Below are 17,097 nucleotides of genomic sequence, written 5' to 3'. Positions count from 1 at the left end.
GAAGTTGATATTTTGGCGATTTCCGGTTGGTAGGCGGGATTTTGATATAGGGGTCGGAATGGAATTCTAAGAGTTGCAGTAGTTCCGTTGTATCATTTGGGACGTGTGAGCAAAATTTCAGGTCATTCGGACGTGGTTTGGTTGGGTTTTTGATCAAAAGCGGAGGAATTTGGTTTTGAAGATTGGTACAAGTTTGAATAAGATATTAGGATGTATTTGTGTTTTTGGTTGAGGTCCCGGGGGCCTCGGGATGATTTCGAATGGTTAACAAAGAAGCTTGGACTTTGTTGCAGCTGCCGAATTTGCTGCTTCTGGTATTTCCGCACCTGCGGATTAGGGAACGCAGGTGCGGCGCCGCATAAGTGGAGGAATTGAACGCAGAAGCAAAAATGGCCTGATGAGCAGCGACCGCATAAGCGGCTAAGGCGACCGCATCTGCGATATCGCAGATGCGGAAGTGTGATCGCAGATGCAATATTTGGCCGAATAAGTGATTTCCGCAGAAGCGGATGAAGAACCAAAAATGCGGTACTGCAGAAGCGGTTAAAGAGCCGCAGATGCGAAAATGTTTGGGGAGAAGGTATAAATTGTAGCCTTCGCGAATTTTAGCTAATTTCACCATTTTTATCTTGGCTTGGGAGCTTTTTGGACGATTTGAAAGAGGGATTTCAAGGGAACTTCATTGAGGTAAGAAATTTGGACCTAAAACTCGTTCCTATGCTATTATTACACGGATTAGAGCTAGAAATCATGGAAATTAAGGGTGAAAATTGGGGAAACTAGCGCTTGAAAACTTAGACCTTTAATTGGGGATTTGAAGGACCATTTGGGGTCGGATTTGAGAACTTTGATATGTATGAACTTGTGGTCCGATAAGGAATCTATTGATGTAAAAATTATTGAATTTCGAGACGTGGGCCCAGGGTCGGGTTTTGGTAATTTCGGGAATTATGTCGTAGTTTGATTATTTTCGCTTGGGCTTCGTTCCCTTAGCATATTTTGACTTCCTCATTCTGATTTTGGATAGATTCGATACGAGTGGAGGCCAATTCGAAAGGCAAAGGCATCGCGAACTAGAGATTTGACCGATTCGAGGTGAGTAATGATTGTAAATGATATTCTGAGGGTTTAGAACCCCAGATTTGCACATCGTAGTGCTATATTGAGGTGAGGCACATGCTTGATGACGAGCGTGGGGTCGTGCACTGTTGGAAATTGTGACTTAGTCCATCCTGAATGACTATTTTATCACGTATTTGACTGAAACCTATTTGCTATCATCATGATTTGGGCAGAATGCCATATTTTGGCCTTGTGCCAACTATTTGAACCCTTCGGGGATTTTTACTGGTATTTCCTCACTGTTTTGACTTTATACTTGAACTCAGTCATGTTATATTTCACTATTTTTCGTACTCAGCCATGTTTACTCTATTTTAACACTTACATGATCTTTTAAATGATATTTTGGGCTGAGAAACATGTTTTACTACTGTCCGAGTGGCTTATGAGGATTTTGACTGAGTAAGGCTGAGGTCTTATGTTGTAAGGAAACATTTGATACCGATTATGAGGTCGAGGGCCTAAGATGTGTACGCCACGAGGTGGCTTGATTGATATGAGGCCGAGGGCCTAGTGATGATGCCACGAGGTGTCTTGATATTGCGCTTGGGCCGTAAGGGGCCCCTCCAGGAGTCTGTACACCCCCAGTGAGCGTGGGTACCCATTGTGATGTGAGATTGAGCCCGAGGGGCTAGTATTGTTCTATGTGATTGCCCGAGGGGCTAGTACTGTTCTGAGATGTTGCCCAAGGGGCAGATTTTTTGATATTGTGCCCAAGGGGCGAGCCTTTATGTGTTTATTTTTCATAATTGACTGTCAATTACCTGCTTAATCATTGAAAAGGCTTTTCATGAAACTACATTTGAGTTAAAGAATTTTACCTATCTTTCACTGATTTACTGTTTTTAGTGGTTTTACTACTTCATTATAGATACTTTGTGCCTTACATTATTTTTTTCTTTCAGTCTTTATTTACATTTGTTACTCACTGAGTTGGAGTACTCACTTTACTCCCTGCACCCCTATGTGCAGATTCAGGCGTTGCGGATCCTGCCAGTGCGAGTTGAGAGCTCCCGACAGATAGAGGAGTTCACGAGCTTGCTGCTTGATGTCCGCAGTCCCGTGTTTCTCCCTCTTTATCATATCTATCTCTAATCAGACATTTGTAATAGTTTGTAAACTCTTCAGACTTGTATTAGGTTTTATAGATCCTCGTGACTAGTAACACCCTGGTATCGGGCTGTGTTGAGTTATTTTCCGCGAATTATGCTATTATTTGTTAATTTTGGATTATCTCATCATGTTTTAGATTTATTTCTTATGGTTTAATTGTTAATGATTGGATATGGGAAGTGTCGGCTGGACTTATCTTCACGAGAGGCGTCATCATGACCGGGTTCGGGTTTAGGGTCGTGACATGTCTACATGCCTTGAGGATTCATGCAAAGGCTCCCCCAAAATATTCTTGTCAGCCAACTTGGCGCAAGCAAAGATAACTGGTGATTCTCTCTGACAGACAAATTGCTCAAAAAGCAGGAAGTCATTCCAGATATCGGAAAAGGTCACCTAAGAAAATATCTCTAGTTGGTATGAGGATGATTGAGCCACACATACAAATAGTACTGGGTGTGAAACAATTAGGGTTGATGCAGAGAAAAAGAAACCGACTCCAGCTGATTGAGCAGAAGCCAAGCTGCCCATGACTCAAGGCCACAGACCGACCACCATTTTCAAAACTAACAAATTTTTCTTTGTGTAAAACAGCAACAAATCAGTGCAAGGAAAGTGGTTCAAAAAAAAAGAAAAAAAATAACAAAAAAAAAATAAGACAAAGAAAAGAAGAGAAGAGCCAACAAAGGGAAGTTTCTCAAATCTTTGCCTTTATTTGTCTTGCTATTGTGCATTAAATCTTGCCATTGATCTTTCCATTTTTTCCTCTTAGGAAAGTCCTAGTCTGATGGATTTTCCTCCCAATAGAAATCTTAGTCTAATGAATTTTTCTCCTAAGATAGAAGACCTAGTCTGATAAACTTTCTCCTAGGATCAAAATCTTAGTCTGGTGAATTTTTCTCCTAAGATAGAAGACCTAGTCTGATGAACTTTCTCCTAGGATAGAAATCTTAGTCTGATGAATCTTTCCCCTAAGATACTGAAAAAATGGACCTAGTCTGATGAATTTTCTCCTATGATCAAAATATTAGTCTGATGAATCTTTCTCCTAAGATAAGAAACCTAGTCTGATGAATCTTTCTCCTTGGATAGAAATCTTAGTCTGATGAATCTTTCTCCTAAGATAACAAATAAAACCCTAGTCTGATGAATCTTTCTCCTAGGATAGAAATCTTAGTCTAATGAATCTTTCTTCTAAGATACCAACAAAAAAAAGACCTAGTCTGATGAACTTTCTCCTAGGATCAAAATCTTAGTCTCATGAATCTTTTCCTAAGATAGAAAACCTAGTCCGATGAATATTATCCTAGGATAATAATTAAAAAAGGGTCAATTTTTAGTTTTCTTAAGTTATCAATCTTTAGTTGTCTTGAAATCAGGACCCTCCTGGATAATGGAATTTAATTTTAAAGTTTTTTAGGACCTTCCTAGATAATGGGATGTAGTTTTAAGTTTTCAGGACCCTCCTGGATAATGGGATTTATCTTTTAAATTCATAAAACTCTTTTGAATAACAGGACTCGATTAACACTCACAGATGTTCCCAGTACCAAACTGGGGTACAAAAGTTTCTTTTGTTTTGTCTGTTTTGTTGTAGTAGCAGGCGCCCAACTGGAGAACAAGGAAATTCGTTTCGAAATTATTTTAAGTTTCAAGTCAGTAGCAGGTGCCCACCTGGAGAACAAGGGAAGTTATTTCAAAATTCAATTCAAGTTAGAAGTAGCAGAAGCTCATGGCAAGAATGCTAGTCAACTATCCGAGATGACCAACAGAAGTAGTCTCAATCCAAAAAAATAAAAAAACGTGAATCCAAAATGCAGAAGCAGAAAAAAGATGTGAACTGCTCAAGACGTGGATGTGGTCACGAGTGCTACATGTCCGGTCTTGATACAAAAGGTGAAGAAGAATGAACTAGCACCTACAGCTAGCAAGCGCCAAGGTTCAAATCTAAAGTCTGCATGAAAAACCATTCAAGACTCAAGATCAAGCTTCAGAAAACTCATAGATATGAATCTTGTAACTCGTAGCTGATAGGCTTAGTTACTCTATTAATTTTGATTTTGATGTGATAATAGGACCACGGACCGGAACCTCGCTCGACTTTCGAACTCATCATTCTATCAAAGCTCCTTGAACTACACGCGACCTGATTCCCTTATAACCGGGGATATGCAGGTTGTCCCAAACCAGGACTCGGTTGTGCCTTTTTCTTTTATTTTCTTCCTCTTTTGAATAATGATATGGTCAAAAATTAGTCACACGGCTCACTTTGTCTTTTCCTGAAAACTTTTCATGCTTCCAAGCAAAAAGGGGCAACTGTGAGCACCTAAATTTTGACTATTCTTGAATTTCTTACCACTTTCTAGTATTTATATAGTTTTAAGTTAAATCTTTATACTTTAACTTTTGTTTCACATTTTTATAGGTTTTGCTTAAGAAAATTGGAAATAATAAAAATGAGCCACATTTTTTTAGAATAAGTTTTGTCTTCATTTTAAAAAAAAAAAAGAAGAAAAGAATAAGAAGAAAAGTTTCCAAAAATATATGTTTTTAATCTAGAGATTTGAAGTGATTAATATTTTACCTTGCTTTTTTTAATTTATTTATTTAATAGAAATAGATTCTATTTATTATCCTTTAAAAGAAAATCAAAAAAGAATAAGAAGAATTTAGAGCCAATGGAAAATCACACACTTGCAAGAAGGATTTTCGCAATTTTGCTACAAGAATTTTGCATAGTAACAAGAATAAGATTTTTTTTTTTCAATTTCGGTTGACTCCTCACGTGATTAACCCTTTCTTGCCCCCTAATTCACACACCTTATACCATCTAATACACACACATCATATAACACCTGACCCATATAGCACCTAGAGCAGGAGACTTAGAAACCTTTCTTTTCAAAAAATTTCCAACGGCCGCAACTTCTTTTTTGGAGAGCTTAGTTTCTTTTTCCTCGATCCTAAAAAATACAGCAACGACCAGTCTTTCCTCCACCATAAATCAGCTATTAGAGTCCAAAAAATTGTCAAAAAATAGCACCCCAAATACCATATTCTTCCCTCTATTTCCAACCATGTAGAACTCCAAAAACATAGCCACTTTCAGCTGAAATTTCTCACCATAATCCAGCAAAAACACAGTTGAAATTTTTCAAAAACGCAACTGAACCAACTCTGAAAAATCCCATTAAAAACACTGTAAAACAGTCTCCTTTTTCCATAAAATAGTAGCACTCTTATGCCGGGTTTAGCGTCGAGGTCGTATGTGTAGTTTCGATATCGGGTCGGCAAGGTCAGTCGAGTTTTCTGTTCGAGCTCCGGCAGAAGTCCTTTGTTTCTTTCAAGTTTTAGATGTCGCTCTCATTCGAACAATACATTTGTCGTACAACTTTACGCAAAGATTTTATTGTTCAATCAAAATCTTTGGCTTTGGCTCTATTTTGAGGTTCTCGTCTTAGTTTGTCTCTTTTTTTTCATTATCAGTCTATATTGCTTTATTGGATTTTTGTTTAGTTATTTTGAGTTGATTTTTATTGATTCTACATAGTCTTCGATTAATCTTAATTTCAAACGGACGTTTAAGTGTACGTGTGCGAAGTCCAGGCTTTAATTAGTATGTATTGTCCTTCGTCTTATTTTATTGTTATTCCATATCTTTGAAATTTTGATAGCTTTCGTAAAAAAAAAGAGTGAGCTATTAAATGGTTTTGAGTAAATAAGTTTGTTAATGGAAGTTGAGATCTATTTGATTTCAATTTGATTTTTATCTTTCAGATGTAGTTGAATCTCGCTAATTTACTTGTTTGTTAACAGAGGATATATATTTATTCATAATCTAGCCCCTCTTCAATAATTATGAACATGACAACATGCTTATAACGTTATTAATTAATCAAATCATTGTGATTGTGTATACGTTCGCGTAATATAATTATGATTTTTCTAAAAATAAATCGATGTATGCATTCGCGCAACTTCGGCCAAATTTTCTTAATAATAATAAAGCGTGATGAATTGTGGATACGTACGCATGACATGATTCTTGACGTGCCAAAAGAAATGAGTACACGTACGCGTGACTCGTTTCAGGTCATAATTAAAATAGGTAAGAGGTAAAAATGCACATAGGTTTAAAAATAAGTAATTAAACTATTTAATTAAGCCAAGTAAGATTAGAGTGGCCATGCTAAAATCACGAAACCCGAAAATTCCTAACACCTTCTCCCGGGTTAACAGAATTCCTTACCCAGATTTTTGTGTTCGCAGACCATAAATAAGAGTCAACTTCCTCGATTCGGGATTTTAAACTGGTGACTTGGGATACCATAAGTTATCCCAAGTGGTGACTCTGAATTTGAATAAATAATCCTGTTTCGGTTATTGTCACTTAAATTGGAAAAACTCCTTTATACCCTTCCGGGTGTAGTAAAAACAAGGTGTGATATTATGTGTTTATCTTTTCTAGTTGCATGCCATTTACTTGTTTAACTGTTAAAAAGGTATTTTAAAGAAGTTTAAACTGAGCTAAGATGTTTTTAAGAGATTTCACTGTTTTACTGCACTTACTGGTTTTGCTCTGCCTCTGTATAGCATGTTGTTATGTTTTTACGTGATTTCTTATCGCTCAGTCTTCATTTATTATTATTACTGACTTGGAGTAATCACTTTACTCCCTGAACCCTGTGTGCAGATTCAGGTGCTTCAGGTCCAGCTAGCGAGTGTTGATTCCTTCCAGCTCAAGTGGTTCGGAGATTTACTAGGTAACTGCTCGGTGCTCGCAGCCCAGTGCTTCTCCCTCTATCTCATTTTCTCCTGTTTTAGTTCTATAATAGACTACGTAGACTCTTCCTATTTTAATCGGTTAGTAGATGCTCATGACTGGTGACACCCCGATGTCGGGCTATGTCTATTTCGCAAATTGTATTATTCACTGCGTATTTTGGGATTATTATGTTAAAGACTTAATTTGTATTATTTTAATTGTTTAAAATTAATTGGGTGTGTGTCGGCTCGCCTTGTCTTCACGAGAGGCGCCATTACTACCGGGTTTGAGTTTAGGGTCGTGACATCTGCTCTCTAACTAAAATATTCTCCAGTGTCTTTCCTTTGATTTATTGCTTATATTTATTGTGCTCCATTGATTGTTCTTAGTTTATAACCCATCATTGATCATAAAGAGCCATTATTGAGGCCCTTGAAACTGTTATTCCTTCATCAATCGTCCCATTCAATCTCATTAGCTCGACCTCCAGGCCCAGCGTAGGCCAGCTCGAGGCCCCGATTCTCGTCTATTCGATTTGCATAGCATATTACCTTCAAGCTCTTATCTCATTTTCTTAATTCATACTTAGCATCTATTGCCTAACAACTAGCATTAAAATAAATCACACATTTTTAGAACCACCAAATCAAATCTAATTGTAATTACTATTTTTAAGGAAAACAGTTTGGCGCCCACTGTTGGGCTAAAAATAATAGTGATTGTTTTAGTGTTGGTCTACTGAAAAACGCAAGTTATTCTTCACACTTTTTCTTGTCCAAGAATCTTTGATTTCAGGTCAAAATGTCTAACTCAGTAAATGCACATGAAAACAACGGTCCTGAGGACCATGGAGAGAATGGTGTAGTTGTCCCAGGCATCTGTGTACCACTATGAAACCCTGAGGATGCACCAAAGCCAATCCTCGTGGATGTGGTTTCACGCAATACCCAACACATTGATATAAGCTCCCACACTAACAGGAGTATAAGCCAAGAAAACCAACAAGAAGATCAGAAAACTCCAACTGGGGAGGAACGAGAGGTTAGCCTTCACGTCATTTTTGAAATGTTGCAGGCACAACAGCTGGCAATTGCACAACTGCAAAGTTACTAAAAAACTCCAAGCACAGCAGCACCGGAAACGGCCTCTCAAGCCGAACAGGTGCCGAAAAAATCGAGCAACAATGGATCAGCAACCGACCCCGCTATTATGAAGGTGCTCGAGGACCTCACAAAGAGGATTGAATTAGGCGAAAAGAAGATAGAAGATAATGATAAAAAGGTGGAGACCTACAATTAAAGGGCCGATCAAATCCCGGACGCACCCCCGATCCTGAAGGGTGTTGGTTCAAAAAAATTCGTACAAAAGCCATTCCCATCAAGTGTGGCTCCGAAGCCCATCCCGAAGAAATTTAGAATGCCCGATCTCCCGAAATACAACGGAACCTCAGATCCCAAGGAGCACGTCACTGCTTACACTTGTGCTGTAAAGGAAAATAATCGGAAGGACGACGAAATTGAATCTGTCCTGTTGAAGAAATTCAGGGAAACACTTTCAAAAGGGGCCATGATGTGGTATCATAACCTATCCCCGAATTTGATAGACTCATTCGCCATGTTGGCAGATTCTTTTATAAAGGCACATGTCAGTGCCATCAAGGTCGCTACAAGGAAGTCTGACGTCTTCAAAATCAAATAGAGAGAAAACGAGATGTTGTGGGAGTTTGTATCTCGCTTCAAATGGAGCGAATAGAGTTACCACTAGTCTCCGATGACTGGGCAGTGTAGGACTTCACCCAAGGTTTGAATGAACGAAACTTGGTAGCTTCGAAGCAGCTAAAGCAGAACTTGGTTGAATATCCCGCCTTGACTTGGGCGGATGTCCACAACCAATATCAATCAAAGATTAGGGTTGAGGACAACCAACTAGGAGCCCCCTCTGGCTCAGTATATCCTAGCAGGCTCCTGGTAAAGGAGCCAAAGCCAATCAAGGAAATGTAACAACCATACACTGAAGATCGAAGAAACGCCCCAAGGCGTAACATACCCCAAAACGACTGAAGGGCAGATCAAGGTCAGAATCCTCGGGGACTCGTAAGCAGAGCCGGATTCGACAGATACACAGGGCCGATGGAGGCACCCCGGTTATTTGAGTACAACTTCAACGTTGATGTTTCGGACATCGTATCAGCCGTAAGTAAAATTAAAGACACTTGGTGGCCAAAACCCATACTATCAAAGCCGTCGCAAAGAAATCCTAACCTGATGTGCGAATTTCATGGCACACACAATCATAGGACCGAAGATTGCAGACAGCTCCGAGAAGAAGTAGCCCGACTACTTAACAAAGGTCACTTCCGAGAATTCCTCAGCGACGGAGCCAAAAATCAATTTCGGGAAAGAGAAACAAATAGGAAAAATGAAACAGAAGTGCCACAACATATCATCCACATGATCGTTAGAGGAATCGACATCCCACAGGAACTCATTATCAAAAGAACAAAAATATCCATCACCAGGGAAAAGCAAACTCGAGGTTACATACCTGATGATGCTCTCACATTCAGCGAAGAAGACATCGAGACCCTGTCTCAGCCTCATAAAGATGCATTGGTAATTTATTTTCTTGAGAATACATTTCAAATTAAACATGTACTTGTGGATCCAGGTAGCTCGGCCAATATTATCAGGTCGAGGATGGTAGAGCAGCTCAGATTGCTCAACCAGATCCTTCCCGCTTCTTGAGTCCTTAATGAATTCAACATGGCGAGCGAGACAACAAAAGGGGAAATTACCCTCCCGGTCAACGTGGCCGGCACAACCCAAAATGTCAAGTTTCATGTCATCGAAGGAGACATGAGATACAATGCCTTGCTCGGAAGGCCATGGATACACTGCATGAGAGCAGTACCATCAACCCTTCATCAAATGATGATGTTTCCAACAAAGGACGGGATAAAAATGGTATACAGGGAACAGCATGCAGCAAGAGTGATGTTCGCAGTGCACGATGTGGCACCGGCATCAGCACCTTCAACATCGAAGGAGCCAAAGGATAGGCAAACAACGAAGTAGCAATTGCAAGCTGCATTCTCGGCTGCATCCAAGTAAATAAGCAAAGGATCGTACTGCGTCCCCGGAGAGAACTATTGAAGCATATCGAGGCTCGAGCACCATCACAACTAAGGTATGACCGTCTCCCTTTTTTATTTATGTCTTACACTAACCTTTCTGCAGGTATCTGGTTAAGAATAATCGAAGCACACCTTCCAGCTCGAAGACCATAGGTTTTAAAGAATGCATTGCACTTTTTTCCTTCGATTGGATTTTAACCCAAGAAGGGTTTTACCAGCAAGGTTTTTAACGAGGCAACATCAATATGCTACCTAAGGAGAACTTAACAAGTATTCAAGGCTTCTCTTCGACCAACCTCGAATACTGGGGGGCATCCCCCCCGGAGATCATCTCCCCGAAAAAATCAAGATGAGCCAAAGAGAGGCCCAGTAGAAAAATGATGTATCGGGCCAAACGGTCGAAAGAACCGTGTCCACATAGAATAATCAAACCCCCAACGGTGAAAACTATGTATACTTGTACCAAGTAATCAAGGAATATTTTTTGATTTTTGACATCAAAACACTTTGTGCTTCAAAGAAGTTTGTTATTTCCACAAGAAGCAGTTCTAGGTCCAGAAATTTCCCGAACTCTCGGGAACTAACGTCAAAAACTCGAAGCCATAAGACCTCCGGGCTGGAAAATTCGAGCTCATAAGCCCTCAATGAGGCAACATCAAGTTTACAAAGAATGGCTCCAAAGCCAAAAACTTTCAATGTCTCGGGGACTGTCGCTGACTGTCACCCCATTGAGCTACCAAAACCTCAAGGCCATAAGACCCCAAGCGAGAAACCTCGAGCCTGAAAGCCCTCCATGTGGCAAAACTAGAAAGTGTAAGACCTCCATGAGGCAACCTCGAGCTCATAAGGCCTCCGTAAGGCAATACCAAAACTGTAAGACCTCAAGCAATGCATGAATTATACTTTTGCCAAGTAACAAACCTATAAGACCTCGAGCGAGGCTTGAATTATACTTGTACCAAGTAACCTATCTGTAAGACCTCAAGTAAGGCATGTTCAAATTTATAATACCTTACAAAAGGCATAATCTTGATCTTAAAGTCAAGGCTATATATTCGAACTTGTAAGACCCCTAAAAAGGCATACCCTCGATATGAACGCCGAGGCTACCTCACTTGGGGACTAAAAGGCTATGGCCAAACATAATGACTATAGTCATAAGGCTCCGGCCAAACTAATGCGACTCGGGGACGCCCGACCATCGCCATAAAATCACAAGCCTTCAAATACTTTGAAAATACTTCAAAAAGAACTGGTTAACCAGGCTAACCTCAGCATAAGCAAAAGAGCTTCGATCATATCAGCTCCAAATAATAAGAAGGCTTCGAGACAATTCAGCCATCGAGTGAAACCTCCCGATGTGCTCATTTATCGTTAAATAATGGCTCACAATCGAGGTCCTTATCGAACCGACGAAGAGTCGGATGAACACAAAAATTTCAAATAGTCTTTAATGAGGGAAAAATAAAGCCTATATTAGAGGTCGTACCGACCCAACGCATAAGAGCCTAAGCGCCAGCTTATATTAGAGGTCGTACCGACCCAACGCATAAGAGCCGAAGCGCCAGTCTATACTAAAGGTCGTACTGACCCAACGCGTAAGAGCCTAAGTGCCAGCCATATTAGAGGTCTTGCCGACCCAACGCATAAGATCTAAAGAGCCAGCTTTCAAAAAACTTAAGGGTCAATGAGCCCGAGTCAGAACCGACTCGAAGACTGAACCCAAAACAGTTAACTAAAAAGCACCTAAGGGCAAATGCGTAAGAGCCTATGGGCCACCCTAGCAAGCCTCAAGGCCGATTTGTAAACCTAAGGGTTTTTACCTCGAAGGCCAATTCATCTGGCTAATCATCGACAAACGTCAAAACTGAAGACAAAGAAAGACGTACACAAGCAAAGAAAAATTCATGAAGGGGAAAACCGAAAGGCTTCTTTTTATATGTATATGTGAAAAAAATACAAAGCTTCATTTACTATGTTCTCTAAGAGCATTATACACAAAATCAGAAAGGAAAGGCCTAGGCTACGTTCCCCTCGGGGACTGCGGCCCCGTCGGACTGTTCCTCATTATCTTCGGCATCGGATGCGAGGAACTTGTCATCGTATTCATCTGCCATAGCCTGCTCTATCTCTTCCGAGAGATCAAAGCCCCTAGCTGGATCTCCTCAAGGTCCCCCCCCCCCCCCCCGGGATTTTCACCGAACATATTCATTGCTTCTGTTCTCCCGATCGAAAGCCCCTCTCAACTCAGCTCGAGCGTCGATAACATCTTTTAAATAGACGGCCACTTTCTTATCAGCCTTAGCTTGAATCTCTTCAGCTTCAGCCCGGGCGTCCACAACCTTGACCTTCATCTTCAAAAGGTCAAACTCAAGCCGGTCCTAACAAAATAAGCATATAGCCTAAACAAGATTTCTAACATGGATTACCGCTCAATTTCTCTAACATGTGGAGATTACATGAATAACAACAAGATTGGGTAACTACATAGTTCCACAGAAACAACTGAGTCATAATTACTACGGTGCAAGCCCACACGCCCTCCACCTAGCATGTGCATCACCTCAACATCAACTACATAACACGTAGTTCGGGGATTCATACCCTCAGTATCAAGTTTAGAAGTGTTACTTACCTCAAAAATCACACAAATCCCTACTCCAACAAGCCCTAATTGCCTCGCAAATCGGCCTCTGAATGACTCGAATCTAGCCACAAGCAACTTAATACAATCAATAAAAACTATAGGAGTTAATTCCATTCGATAAAGCTAAGTTCTTTAATCAAAGCCAAAAAATCCAAAAAGTCAACCCCGGGCCCACGTATCTGAATCCAACAAAATTTAAAAAATCCGAACACACATTTATTAAAGAGGTCAACCATACCAAAATTACTCAATTTTGATCTCCACTCGACCTTCAAATCCTCAAATTATGGTCTATGAAGTTTCACAATTTTTCCCCAATTTTTCCAACCCAAAACACTAATTAAATGGTAAAAACAATGATAGATTCATGTATAACAACCAAAACCGAGTTAGAATCACTTACCCCAATCAACTCCTTGACAATACCTTCAAGAATCTCCCAAATCTGAGGTCACTAGCTCAAAATACAAAAAATGGGTTCAAACTCTCGATTTGAAATTTTTATAGCTGCTGCCCAGAGATTTCTCTTCGCAATCAGGGAAAGTCCCTCGCAATCGCGAAGAACAAAAGAATGCTTCCCTAAAAAATGACCTTCACGAGCGTGGAACTCCAGCCGCGAATGCGATGATTAGGGACTCGAAGCTACGCGATCATGTACCTCCTCACACGATCGCGAAGAACAAACGTGTGGCTTCCAAGCCACCCCTTACTGCTTCACTAACGCAGTACAACCCTCGCGTTCGCGTAGTAACACTGACCAAAGCTTCGCGATCGCGGTCAAACTCTTGCGAATGCATAGAAAACTTTCACCAGTCGCCTAAAATAGACTTCTCGATCGCGAACCTTCCCACGCGATCGCGAATAAGAAAATCGAACCTGAACATCAGCAATCCTATAAAGTCTAAAATGAAGCCGAACTTGATCCAAATCATACCCGAGGCCCCCGAGGCCCCATCCGAACATACCAAAAAGTCCTAAAATACGATACGAACTTAGTGGAAGCCTCAAATCACATAAAACAACATCAAAAAACATGAATCTCACTTCAATTCCCGCCTAATGATCTAATGGATTTCCAACTTCTACAATCGATGTCGAAACCTATCAAACCAACTCTGGTTGACCTCAAATTTTTCATACAAATCATAAATGACACAACGGACCTATTCCAACTTCCAGAACCAATATCTGAGCTCGGTAATAACAAAGTCAACTCTCGGTCAAACTTCTCAACTTTTCAAACTTCTATTTTTCCAACTTTCGCCAATTCAAGCCAAAATGACCTACAGACCTTCAAATCAATATACCGGACACACTCCTAAGTCTAAAATCACCATACGAAGCTATCGGAACCATCAAAACTCCATTCCGGTGTCATTTACACATAAGCCAATATCTAGTCAACTCTTTCAACTTAAGCTTCTACCCTTGGGACTAAGTGTCCCAACTCATTCCGAAATATCCCCGAAACTAAACCTACCCTGACAAGTCAAATAACAACAAATGAACATGATAAATGAGGGAGTGGGGGTATAATACTCAAAACGACTGGTCGGGTTGTTAGAGGCTATGACAATCATATAACTCAATTTATCACAACAACTCAATAAACTATTCAACATGTTCTAGCTTAATAACATTATTATCATGAGTTAATTAGGCCATAAAAACCATCCAAATCATGGAGCAAATAGGGAAAGTATATCACTAGGATCTATAATAAAGCTCGACATGGAAAAGTAGCCCTCATGTAAACTCAACAATTCATAACCCTAGGCATGCTCCTAAATAATGAATATAAATTATCATGTAGTCATAAAATCAATTTGAACATGAATAGCAACTTCACATAATCCAATAAAGCCCAATTTAAGTCAAGAAATATCGGATATATTCCAAAACCTAGATACACATATATGCTTATCATCTCGTATATACATGGCTCTTAAATCATGAATCAAGTATCAATTATGTCGCCTATTATTTTCTCTTACGAGCATAGACAAGAAACTTACCACCGTCTAGCAACCTCAAATCAAGCAAAAATCTCCTAACCGTCCAAATTCAATTCCAAATGACCCAAATCTAGTCAAAAATAACCCAATAGCATCAAATAAAGCAATAAGAAAAAATCCCAACCAATAAAACTTCGATCTTCACATAAATCCCAAAAGTTAACAAAAGTCAACCCCTACTCATACGAGCAAAACCCAAGTCAAGGGGTAGATCCCGACAATCATAACCTCGCGAGTCCAAATATGTTAATAGAATTCAAATCCAAGTCCAAGTCGACCTTCAAATCCCCAAAATATACCCTCTTAAGTTGTAGACAAAAAATCCAAACTTTCCTTTAAAAATCCATATTTGAGGTGTAGAAATCCATGAGGAGTTAAGATATAAAGTCAAGTCCAAGTGAAAATTGCTTACCTCTAAAGTAATAATGAATTTTCTCTCCAAAATCTCCACCTCTCGAAGTCTAATGTTCAAAATATGAGAGAATGAGTGAAATCCTATGACATTAAATACTCTACCCTATTATACCCTTCGCGAATGTGGCCACTGCCTTGTTTTTACGAAGCACACACTGCCTCTGCCCAGAAATCCTCACGCAAAGGCCAGCAGCATCTCCTCTACGCGAATGCAATCCACTCCCTCGCAAATGCGAAACTCTCCTTCCAGCTCAGCTCCTTCTTCGTGAACGCGGCTTCCCTTCAGCGAATACGAAGCACAACAACCCCCAGCCCATTAATCCTTCACCATGAACATTGTACTACCACTACCAGCGTGATGAACACCAGACACTACCAAAAACTTGTTGCCTCAAATTCATGGAAATGGTTCGCGACCACCCGGAAACACACCCGAGCCCCCATCCCCCAAGACCCCATCCAGTCACACCAACAAGTCCCAATACCTTTTGCGAACTTTTTAAAATGATCAAAACATCACGACTAACATCAAAAACAAGAGTCGACGATCAAAACACATGTTAAGCTTCTATTAAGTTCATCAAATTCCAAACTTTGAACCAAGCGTCTGATTCAAGCCTAACCAATCCGGATTACATCCAAACTTTGCACACAAGTCCCAAATGAAAAAATAAACCAATTCCAACTTTTGGAACAACAATATGAATCTGATAGCCTCAAAGTCAACCCTTGGTCAAACTCAAGAACTCTCAAAACCTCCAAATTGCCAAATTTCGACAAAACATCCTAGGAACCTCCAAATCCAATTACGAACATATGTTGAATTCCAAAATCACAATACAAATGTATTGGAACCCTCAAATCACCAATCTGAGGCCATTTATACAAAATTCAAACCTTGGTAAATTATTACAACTTAAGCTTCCAAAATAAGATGAAGTGTCTCAAACCTTCCCGAAACCAAAAAAAAACCATTCCCAAAGGTTAGAAATAACAAACAAACATATGAGAAGCATCAATTAGGGGAACGAGGCTCAAATACACAAAACGATCGGTCGGGTCATTACATTTGGGTTGGATAGTCCTTTAGGGATATAACGAGTAGAGGGAAAGGATTCGCCCAGTTATTTCTCTTTTGGAGTATTCATATGTTGGCAGAGACTAGTTGTTTGGCATGATTGACTATGTATTTTAGACTGGTTAAGAGTGGGTGACTCTCTAGGGCGGTTCTAGTGGATTCAAAATTTAAGATGTGGTACCTAAGGATTTTCAAATTCATGGTGTGGCTGAGGAGTTGAGATTGACTTTAGATTGTGGAAGAGACTTGAGATATTTCTGCAACATTACTAGTTTTTCGAGGCAGTGTTTGAGATATGGAAGAAACAGGTTCAAATTCATAGAAGATCTCTTCACAGCATGTATTTTGGTTTGAGGTACTATTGGGTGTATAAGAGTAAATAAAGTGTCTTACGAGTCTTAGGGTGATGATATTTCATGTTAGGATCACTTGGGATGAGTTTTGATTGAGGTCCATAGCGTATTAGAAAAGAGAAGTATCGTCGTGAAGGCGGGTCATGAGTAATCTGAAGAGGTTAGGGACCATTTAGCAGTGGCTTAAATTAGTAGGGTAATAGAAATGATTGGTTATGTTGGCATAATAGGGCTTTATATGTGTCATTGTGGTAACATTCTAGGGTTTTTGGCAGTTTGCATAACTTGATTGACGTAAAGGGATTCAGTTTTGATGGATTGGTATCTTCAAATGGATTTTGAAGAGTTTGTGGTGGTTTTCGGCCACGATGTTCGGTTGGTGTCTTCTACAGGCATGAGAATTTATTGCATGTTGCAATTTTATCCTAAACTGAGTTAAGTGGAAGATATTTGGCTGATG

Source organism: Nicotiana sylvestris, chromosome 7, assembly GCF_000393655.2.
Source record: "Nicotiana sylvestris chromosome 7, ASM39365v2, whole genome shotgun sequence".
Taxonomy (NCBI): domain Eukaryota; kingdom Viridiplantae; phylum Streptophyta; class Magnoliopsida; order Solanales; family Solanaceae; genus Nicotiana; species Nicotiana sylvestris.
The sequence above is the reverse complement of the archived record's forward strand: the minus strand, read 5'-3'. Positions refer to the sequence as shown.